Raw genomic sequence first — 9,990 nt, forward strand, 5'->3', positions numbered from 1 at the left:
ACATGCCACAGAGCTACAGCGAGAGGCTAAGGGAGGCAGAGAGGAAATTCTCACAATTGCTTATTTCCCCACGCTGCATTAAGCGACTGAATAATCACGGGCCACAGCTGAATTATAGGAGTGAGTCACAGAGTTCAAAACAAAAGCATCCACTAATTGTTTCATGGAAGAGTTTCAGGGAAGTCTGAAGAAGGATTTTGTAGGATATTCTTTTACTCATTGTGAGCTTTGTAGTCTTTTGTAGCAAAGCCAGCCGTTCTGATCTGAGAGTTTATTTTACGACTCATGGCCCAAGGCGGGCTGTGTTCCAGGGCAGGGCATCCCTCATGGGCAGCGTTTTCAGCTGTGAGCCTGGAACAGCTTTGAAGCTGTCGAGAAGGAGCTCTCAGACACCACCTGATGGCAAACAGGAGGAGGGAATAAACGGCCTTATCCCTTGTCTAGCTGTCCCATCCGCTCTGTGCAAATGTTTTGGTCAGTTTGGTTAACATTTGTTCACCCACTTTTCAGGGGTTCAAGGCAAGAAGATGATACTGCAATTATTATTTGACAAATATCCCTAGCTCAAAGCCTCTGGACTTAGATAAGATGTCTCAATGATCAGCCCCTGAGCCTTGCTCAGGGGGCTGTAGAGCTGGATACAAGATGGGGAAGAGCTCCTGGCTTCTGGTGCAGGTTTACTTTATGTGGGCTGGATGTTAGATCCTGGGTGATGAATGGAAAAGAACGGGGGTCTGGGAGGCATGTGTACCCAGGGCCGTGCTTTGCCACAGTCTGTGTCCTTATCCTAAGTGCGTAGTGGAGTGTCAGCTCCCTTTCCTTCATGTAAGGACAATTCGTCAGGGTTCTTGTGATGCTGAGACACCCTGGTCATGGGCACTGAGGATGTATGTGAGAGGGACGAGTGCAGTCATAGGCCCAGGGGTTGCACAAACGGCTGGGAACACGCTGCAGGTTAGAAGGAGGGGCACAAGGGCATTCAGCTACTGGCAGATCGCTCTGGCAAGGGGGTCAGTGAAGGTGGGGATGGCTCCCACAGTGCTTATTGCTGCAGGGTTACAAGGAGACTGCAAGTTTATGGCTGTGGGAGTGCCTTGTGGCTGTGCTTTTGCCCTTCCCTACCCCTCACTGACCACCACCGCCAGCAAGCTGCTGCAGTAGGGTCACACACAACCTGCTTGCTTTTACGGTGCTTTGGCCTATGTCTCGGACAACGAGTCAGTTTGTTACTCCTTCTGGGTAACTCGAGAAATGCTCTAACCTCTGATTTGCCTGATTTGCGTCTTGTCCCTCTCCCACTGCTTCACCTCTGCTTGTGCTCCAGGTAATCGGGATCCAATTTCCAGGGCCCAGGAATGCAGTAAACAGTCCAGGATCCGACATGCACTAGCAGTATAGAAGCCTCTTTGCCAAAAATTTGTCTTAGTGCACACTGGGTTACCATGTACTCATTTCTCTAGGTAACTCAGATTCTTGGTCTCCAGTCACTGCTCAGGTAGGCCTGAGCTTTTCCTTCCTCCTGTTCTCTGTCCTCTGAAGCATGAAGTCTTCTCTTATTCTTGCCACCAACTTTCTGCTTCTGGTTCCATAAACCTGCCTAAGACAGAAAGGGATCACAGCCTACCTGCTGGACTGCTGTTTTCTGAGCTAAGACCTATTCAGTGTCTCAGTAGGCTTCCTTGCAAATCAAAGGTAACCAAGGCTCAGTGACTTATTGGTCTGGAGTCATGTTCTTTTCAAATTTCAGTCTCAACCTGGAGAAAAAAGAACATCAACAGAGAAAGCAGGTGAATCAAAATGGGATTTGTAGTTTGATAGAGAAAAGACCTGGGAAGGCAGATTCACTTGTCGGAAGCTCCGTTGGCTGGTTCAGAGGCAGGCAGGAAAGTCTTTATGCAGATACAGTGGTTTCTTCCCATTGAGATGATATGGGCACGAAAGATTTAATGACCAAGGGCTAATTTCACCCTTGATCTTTTCTGAGTGAAGAGATTAAACAGTGGCTGCTTCTGGACCTGTCCTCTTCTCAAGTCTCCCTTGTGGGGAAAGGTCCCTGCTGTTGGCAGGAGCTGGGCTCATTGGCACTTTTCTTCTATCTGAATTTTTATAAAAAATGAAGGCAAACTTTTGCCATGGCCAAAAATGTGGAAAATTTAACAGGCTGTGAAGGTGAACAAAAATTAGAAAATCTTGAGAAAAAAATGGAAATTGTCCCTGTTTTTACACTTGGATTTAATCCAAAATCCATTTGGAGTAAAAGTACTTGCCAAATTATTATCAGAAAAGTGTGAGTTAGCAAAGAGATCTGCCAGGATTCAGAAGGAGCACAAGCTAGTGGAATATTATCACATTTTGGGACCATTCACTAGAATAGTAACACTTATGGTCTTATATTTAAAACAACAGCTTGGTCTCAGCTGCCTAAAAAAACTCATTGCATTACTGCCAAGTCATTAGCTTACAAAGCTCCAGGCCCTGTCTATACACAAGCCTGACATCAGTTTAACTAAAATCACTATTTAATCCATTTAGAGCAATCAGCACAACCCTTTTTTGGGTAACCAAATTAACCTAAATCAATACAAGCCTGTTACAGAGGCAAATGATTTAAGGACATTGACATCAAAAACCTGTGTAAGCTCAAGAGCTGTGAGTTTTGTGGTGAGGCAAGAGCTCAGGTCAAGCCTGGGGGATGCTGTGATGGTCCGGTTTGTGACATAGAGCTGTGCCTGAAGGATGTCCAGCAGCAGCTTTGCGTTGAGGTGCCCATGTGGTCTCTCCTGCGTGTTGCTACATGCATCGTCTGGACGCCCACCACTTCACAGGGCTGTGCCCTGCTGTGTTTAGGATCTGTGGCCACCCTCACCCTGTCCTCTTCCTGGCCCCGAGCCCTGTGTGAGAAACCCAACTGGTTTGCTGGGGGAGCTTGAGGTGAAAAGCATAAGACACAGCTGGCTCTGGTAGAAAGTGTTTGGCCTCAATGATCCAGGAAACCTCGATTAAACCCTATTCTGCTGTGCTGAAACACATGAGAGCGTAAGTATGGTCACAGCAGTTTATGCCAGTGTCCTCCCTCCCCATGTTTGCGGCTGCCTCTGCATAAATAGGCCTCTCAGGAGACCTCCTGCATCCCCCTCCTGGGAAGGAGAAGGAAAACACCAGCAGCAGGAGCTGCCCATTTCAGCAGCACAGGCCATTTTCCACCGTGTGTTCATGGTCCTGGGGGCTGTGGCTGTGGGGGCTGCCCAGCTGTGCAGCACTCGCCGACAGTGGGGCAGGGGGGCAAAGCTCCCCAAAGGACAACCCTCCAGCTGAAAGCAATGCTCACCTGAAAGGAGCCTGGGCCCAAAAGGGGCTCAGGACCTTCCTCAGTTCAGTTCAGTTTGTTGAGCCAGGAACCCGCAGTGGCTCTCATGCTCTCCCAGTGCTTGCCCAGCCTCCCCTTGAGCCCATTTCAGCTTTTGGTACACACAGCATCCATGGGTGACAGGTTCCCCAGGTCTCCATCCACTGCGCGAGGCACCAGCTCCTGGTGCTTGCTCTGAGCCCAGCTATGGCCAGCTGCAGTGTCTGATCCTTCTCTTGGCAGAGGCAATGAGCGGTTGGTTGCTCCATACCACCTTCTGTATGGCACACATAACTCTGTAGACCTCTATTATACCCTCCCTAAAGTCATTGTTTTCCAGGCTGAAGGATTCCAGCCCACTGGACTTCCACAATTTCCTTTCACAGAGAAACTGTTCCCTACCTTTGGTCATCCTTTCTGCCCTTCTCTGGACCTTTTCCAGTTTTGCTATATCCTTTTTGAGATAAGAGATCAGAGTCACACTCAAAAGCAGGTGACCCAGGGATTCATATGGTGACATTTATACAGCATATCCTTGTATTTATTTCTAGTCCTTTCCTAACAATTCCTAACATTTGACTGTCTTTTTTGCTCACTGACAAGCATTGAGTTGATACTTTAATGGAAAAAATCTCAATATTTTGATTTTGAAGGGAATGCACAGAGATTATTTTTCCCTATGTGTATCACTTCACATCTACCTACACTCAATGTGTCTCCCCATCCTGTCACTCTGCAGTCTCATAATGCTCTTCTGCATTTTTTCAGTCAACTGTTGTCTTTACTATAGTGGATATCTGACCATGAGCAAACTCTCTCACCTCACAGTTCACCTCCTCTTTACAGTTATGCTCCATACGTGTGCACAGGGCAGCAGGGAGAGAAATGCACAGGAAATAAGGCAAAAATGTAAGTATATACTCACATACCAGTTATTCTGTTTTCAGGTGCTGCATCAGCAAACCCCCATGGTAACACCCTACAGCAAAACGCAATTCTGAAAAGCAAAGGAGACCAGAATCAGAAAAGCAGCAGGGTCACAGGCCAGCCAGGGAAGGGCTGCCGAAGTGTGGAGACACCATTGTAGCTGCCTAAATCCGGGGTCTTCCTGCTGCCCAGAGGGAGCACTAAGTTCAGCTCAGAGCTCCTGATGACTTCAGGGACAGCTTTGACCTGAGGCAGAGCTGGAAGATGTAGCTGCTGAGTTTTGGCAGGTGAGGGAATGCCACCAACTTCCCTGCCAGAGCTAGGGATTCCAAAGTGTCTTTACTGAAGACGCCAGTTGGAATCTCACCTGAGTTTACCCAAAAGACTAAGAGGACTCCAACTCTCTCCTGCCTTTGTACACAGTGCAAGTTGGGTCCTATACATTCAGAGGTTCATATGAAATCTCAGCCTTTGTCAAGCTGAGGCGGAAAAAGACGGAAATCCCTCTGAAACCTGTGATCTTCCACAGGCAACGGAACTGCTCTAAAACAAACTAGCATCTCCTTCCTCCTGTGGCTGTAATCCAGAAAGCAGTTTACATTAATGGGGTATCTGGCCCCCAGCTAAGCTACAAAAAGCCAAAGATGCTCAGATATGACTGTGACAACATAACATAAAGCAGGGCTAATTTTGTACTGCAGAGTGCCTAGGCAGTGACAGAGGTCTGCAGCCACATGTCCAGACACACCAGCCTTGCCCAGTCGTTGCCAGCATGCCAGTCCCACCTCCCTGGAGCTGGGCGTAACACAAGCAGGAACTGTGGGTGTAAGAACAGGAGCTCTGCGCTGTACAATGGCTTTCAGTCCCAGCGTGGGTATTGCATGGAAGGTACTCAGTAATAAACAGGGCCTGTGGGAGAAGGACCTTTAAGTTACCCTTGAGTGACTTTTAGAAGAATAAATAAATCTCCGTGGTGACAGTGCCACCACTTCTAAGTCTATTGAAGTAATTTTATAACTCAATGTTATCGGTGCCTTTCCACTGGGGCAATCCAAGTGACAACTCTGGTTGTGTTATCCCCTTTAAAAGCCCACTGCGGCATTTCATCATCCCTCTGCTGTGGTGCACGCCAGGTCTCTCCTGGCCCAGGACACCCCTGAGCAGCACAGGGCAAGGGAGAGCTGACGGAGCGGGACGAGAGGGATCAACCCACCTTTAGCATCAACTGGGCAACGTCCCAGGGCTTAAACACCAACCCCAGCCCTGCTCTGTTCATGGAGCACGGCACAGCCACTTCTTTTGTGCTACAGACTGTCTCTTGTGGGTTTGAAGCCATGTGCACTTTCTACCTGAGGGTTTTCTGTGGCCACCGCAGTCACGGCAGGGAAGTACACGGGCACATTCACACAGGCAGAAGCATTTGATTTTATACCAGGAGTTCAACTGGTAAAAAAGGCTTGCATTTTCTTGTATGGGTAGCATGATTATAATATAAATTAAGGAATTTAGGACTCCAGTCTACGAATCCTTTGTTGGACTGCTACTTCTTAAAAGTACTAGTTCAAAGAAGAGTATTTGTATAATTCAGATGTCTGCAAGAACACGTTTAGTCAAAGTTTCTCATGGCTTTTTATCTATTCGTCTTCACCACACACACATACGATGAGATATAAAGTAAACATATGCTATTCCCTGGTATTTCCAAAATTTCCACATAGTAGAAGGTGCTGAGTATAATTTATTACTATCAGAGGCCTGCCTAACTCTAAAAATGAAGCTTACACCGCACCACTTATAATTGTGTTATAAGAACGTCAAGAGAAAACAACAAATAACTTGTAATTCAAAACCCTCCAAAAGTTTCGTTTGAGTATTTCTAGAGCTGGACACTAGGTGGCAGAAAAAATATATGTTCTCTAGTATCTGACCGACGCGCACCCTTTCAGTAAGAAGGCGGGCCCAGAGACATACAGCAGTCAGCATGTATCTAAGATAAATCGAAAGCTTACAGCTGCCCTGCTTTTCCTGATCAGTTCCCACAGAGCACAGGCCCTGTAAGGTTGGGTTTAAACCTTTTATGTTCTTTACAATGAGCGTTACAATTTAGTCACCAGCTCGGGTCTCTCACCACAAATGCCCATGGCTCCCCTTTCCCCATACAACACGTTTTTAAAGTGGGACCCAGGCAAACTGTAGCCCAAAACTTAACAGATTATAGAAGGTTTTACAAAGAGGTAAGAATCTCAGACTAGCCCAAACAAGTGATTTAGGACCATCGGTAACTGCAGGTTGGTAGGACACTGTGAAGGCAGCTCCAATTGAGAAACAGGAATTTAAATCATTTTGCTAATTCTTGCTTTGCTCCTGTGAAGCAGCATTCCTCCAACCACCTACCAACAGGGAGCCACCACAGGTAAAGGCTGGGTTGAAAAGCCTGGAAAAAAGGCCTGGGAAGGTGGCAAAAGGAAACATTTCGCACCACCCGGCCGGGCTGGGGTGTCAGCAGCACAAAGGCACAGGCAGCTCCGCACACAGGGAAGGATCGGGAGAAGTGGTTCCACTGGGGAAGCAGCACACAACAAGCTTTTCGGAAGGCCGGGTGGAGGGTTTGCACTGGCACCGCTGGGCCGTGGAAGTAGGGCTGGAAGTTGGAAGAGCTGCATCTGAGTGCACGCTCCTGACCGATCTGCTCTGTGACCTTACGCTGCTTCATCTGGCACCTTTCCCCTCCCAGCCCTGGCATCTCCTGTCTGTCCCCTTCGGTGTGAGGTATGCAAAGCAAAACCTACCGACCAACAGCCCTTCCTGCAAGGAGAGCAACAACCCCGCTCCCTACTAAAATGAGACTGCCAGCGCTTAACAACATTCCTGTGACAGCGGAACACTCAGGACTGTCTATTCAAGTGCATCCTTTGCCCGTCTGGTTCCTGTCCCCAAGCCTGCAAAAGCTGGGCTATTTCCAGGTCAGTTTTGTCAGGTCTTCTTGCTGGGGCCATCAGAGGAGAGGACCTTGAGGAAGAATTAAATGGAAGTGGTAGGACCCTTCTGGAGTAAAAGGGACTTGCAAGCCTGCAGGAAAGCACAAGGCTGTGGGAGAAGCGCCCAAAGATAGATGATGTCCCATGAAACTTGTAGCCAAGAAACAGTTTATGGTGAGCTCAAGAAGCCATCATCTGACCTGTTGTGGCAGTGGAGGAGAAGGGTATACACAACAGCTTCTTTCTTTGGGAGGAATGAACATCTGCATATGAAAACAACACCACTAGGGGGAAAAAAAAAAAAAAAAAAAAGGAACAGAAAAGAGGATGAACCCACACGTCACTGGTCTGCAAAATACAATAGCGGAGGCTCAGAGTTCAGCGCCCCTGGGTGGCTGGAGAGACACCAGAGCCAGCCTGCCCTGTCTGTGGGAGGAGCCGAGAAAGAAGTCATCAGATCACTTTTGGCCAGTGTTCAGGGAGGCACTGACTGGCTCCAGAAGAAGTCATAGGCAAAGTCACTTCTGCTACATTCTGCAAATAGGCCTTTCAAAGGGATAACGGGTCAGGTAAAAAGAGGTAGAGTTGGGAAATAATACTCCTCAAAGACAACCTTCCTCAGAAGTGGAGAAGAAACTTCTTTCATGTTTGTAGGCAACTTACCTTGGCTCGCGATGACTGCAAACCTCAGAATAACTGAGGCTTGCTCACCTGCAAAAGCAACATGAGATCTGCCCACCCATCCATCCTGACACATGGCACCATGGCTGCCGTAGGACATACGCACCAGGCCTTAACCGAGTGCGGGAGTACCAGACCTCTCCCCTCACAGCCAGAGCACTCTTTCCAAATCTGGAGGCGCAGGTAGACAAACCTACCTAAGAAACCAAGTGATTCTTCTTCCTGCACGGAGACATTTTACCCCAAGATTCCAGCTAAACACGGAAAGGACCGAACCATGGAATGGACATGGGCAATGGCTCAAAAGAACGGTACAGCCTAAGAAAGGATAAATAAAGGGAAGAAACAGAGAGGGGGTTGGAGCAGCAACGACAGCGAAATGGACACGTAAGCAGCACACAAGGGGAAAACAGTGGTCGCCGTAAGCATTCCTTTATGTTAAAAACTATCTAACCATGTCTCTAACAGTTGCAAAAGGTGGTAGTTTGCACATCAAGGTTTGTGGCTACCAGTACAGGAGTGAAGGAATGTGCATGGGAAGTTGGGTGGTATGGGAACTAAGAGCTTCTTGTTGATTTGCGACAGCACGGCTGGAAGCCTGAAAACCCTGCTTGGTCCAGGACTTGCAGGTTCTCAGCTGCTCAGAAAATCAAGTTCCCTTATTTATGACCCAAGGTTAGACAGATGCTTTGGGGACCTTGTGGTCATTTTTAATTCAGTTTCTACAGTCAACTCCAAGTCTCTTTTATAGCTGAGTCACCTGGTTTTGAAGTGTTGTTTCTAACAGGGCTCTCTTCCTGTCCCACGTCCTCCCCAGTCCCACCTCACTCAGACGTGCGCTCGCTGTCCTGCAGCTCAGCCTGCTCTTCCTCCATGCTGTCCTGCTCCTTGCCACTCTTCCTCACTTTGTCTCTACCTCACTTCCTTCCATTTTGCCTCTCCACTGCCTTCGCCCTTCCCAACTAACCCTTTACAGGCACACTCCAGACTTGCTGAAGTTTTGACGAGTTTCTTTTCTGAAATGGGAAGCGGTAAACCAACCTACCACCACACACAGTCTTCTGGTAAAAATCCTGTCACTTCATCTCTCCCCCACTTTCTACCATCTTCCTTTTGTTTGTCTTGGCTACTCTTTTGCCTTCTCTTAAATTGCAAACGCTTTGAGGGCACTGCCAGAATCCGGTCCATAGAATTCCATAAGGCACCTAATATGCCAAGTGTTATAAAGGGTTCTATTTTCATTTTTTTGCTTTTGATTTTCAATAAACTCACTGAAAATCCCAGTAAGCAGGACTCTGAGTAGACAGACATACACGTCCTGTCAACAGGAAGTTTCACTTGCATAACTTCTCTGGCAGTTCTGTAAAGCTAAATGCGGTTGGGTTTATTTTCCTCACTGCAAATTAATAGTCAGGACAGAAGTGAACCCGTAAAAAAAAAACATTTCTGAGAAACGAGATTCTAGAAAAGCAGATGATTTTTAGCACGCAGAGCTGCCCTCGTGAAACATCTGCTATGACGTAGTCCTGTTCTGGCCGTAGACCAAGCGTATCAATAGCTCCACAGAGTAATGGGATAAGAAATGGGAAAATTGCCATTGCTTGTTTAGCAGCTTGTTTTGCTGATAAATGTCTGTCACTTTTCAAATAGCTACAGTGTAATTGTTTTTTGGGGAAAATATTTCCTTGAGCAGGAGGTCTGCAGGCCATTAGCTATTTCCCATCTGTGCTGGTGTTTTAATACACCACACACACACTTTGCTCCCTATTAGAAATTACTCATTGCTTTTGATTATGGGCAGGCAGCCTGAAGCTTAGAAATCACGTCTGCCATTAACAAGTTTTCTCTTGCCTTACCGAAAATTTAAATCTCAAAATCATTAAAATCAATATGTATTTTTTGAAATAACCTCTGCTTAAAAGACTGCTAGGAAAAAAGTACTCTTTTTAGACATCTGTAATTTCAAAATAATGAATTACTGTACAGAAGCAGGAGCTGTTTGACTAAAGCAGTGGCCACTGTGTCCTCCTTCCATGGCTAGAGGCAGAATGTCACTTG

This window comes from Leptosomus discolor, chromosome 2, assembly GCF_034619465.1.
Source record: "Leptosomus discolor isolate bLepDis1 chromosome 2, bLepDis1.hap2, whole genome shotgun sequence".
In the NCBI taxonomy this organism is placed as follows: domain Eukaryota; kingdom Metazoa; phylum Chordata; class Aves; order Leptosomiformes; family Leptosomidae; genus Leptosomus; species Leptosomus discolor.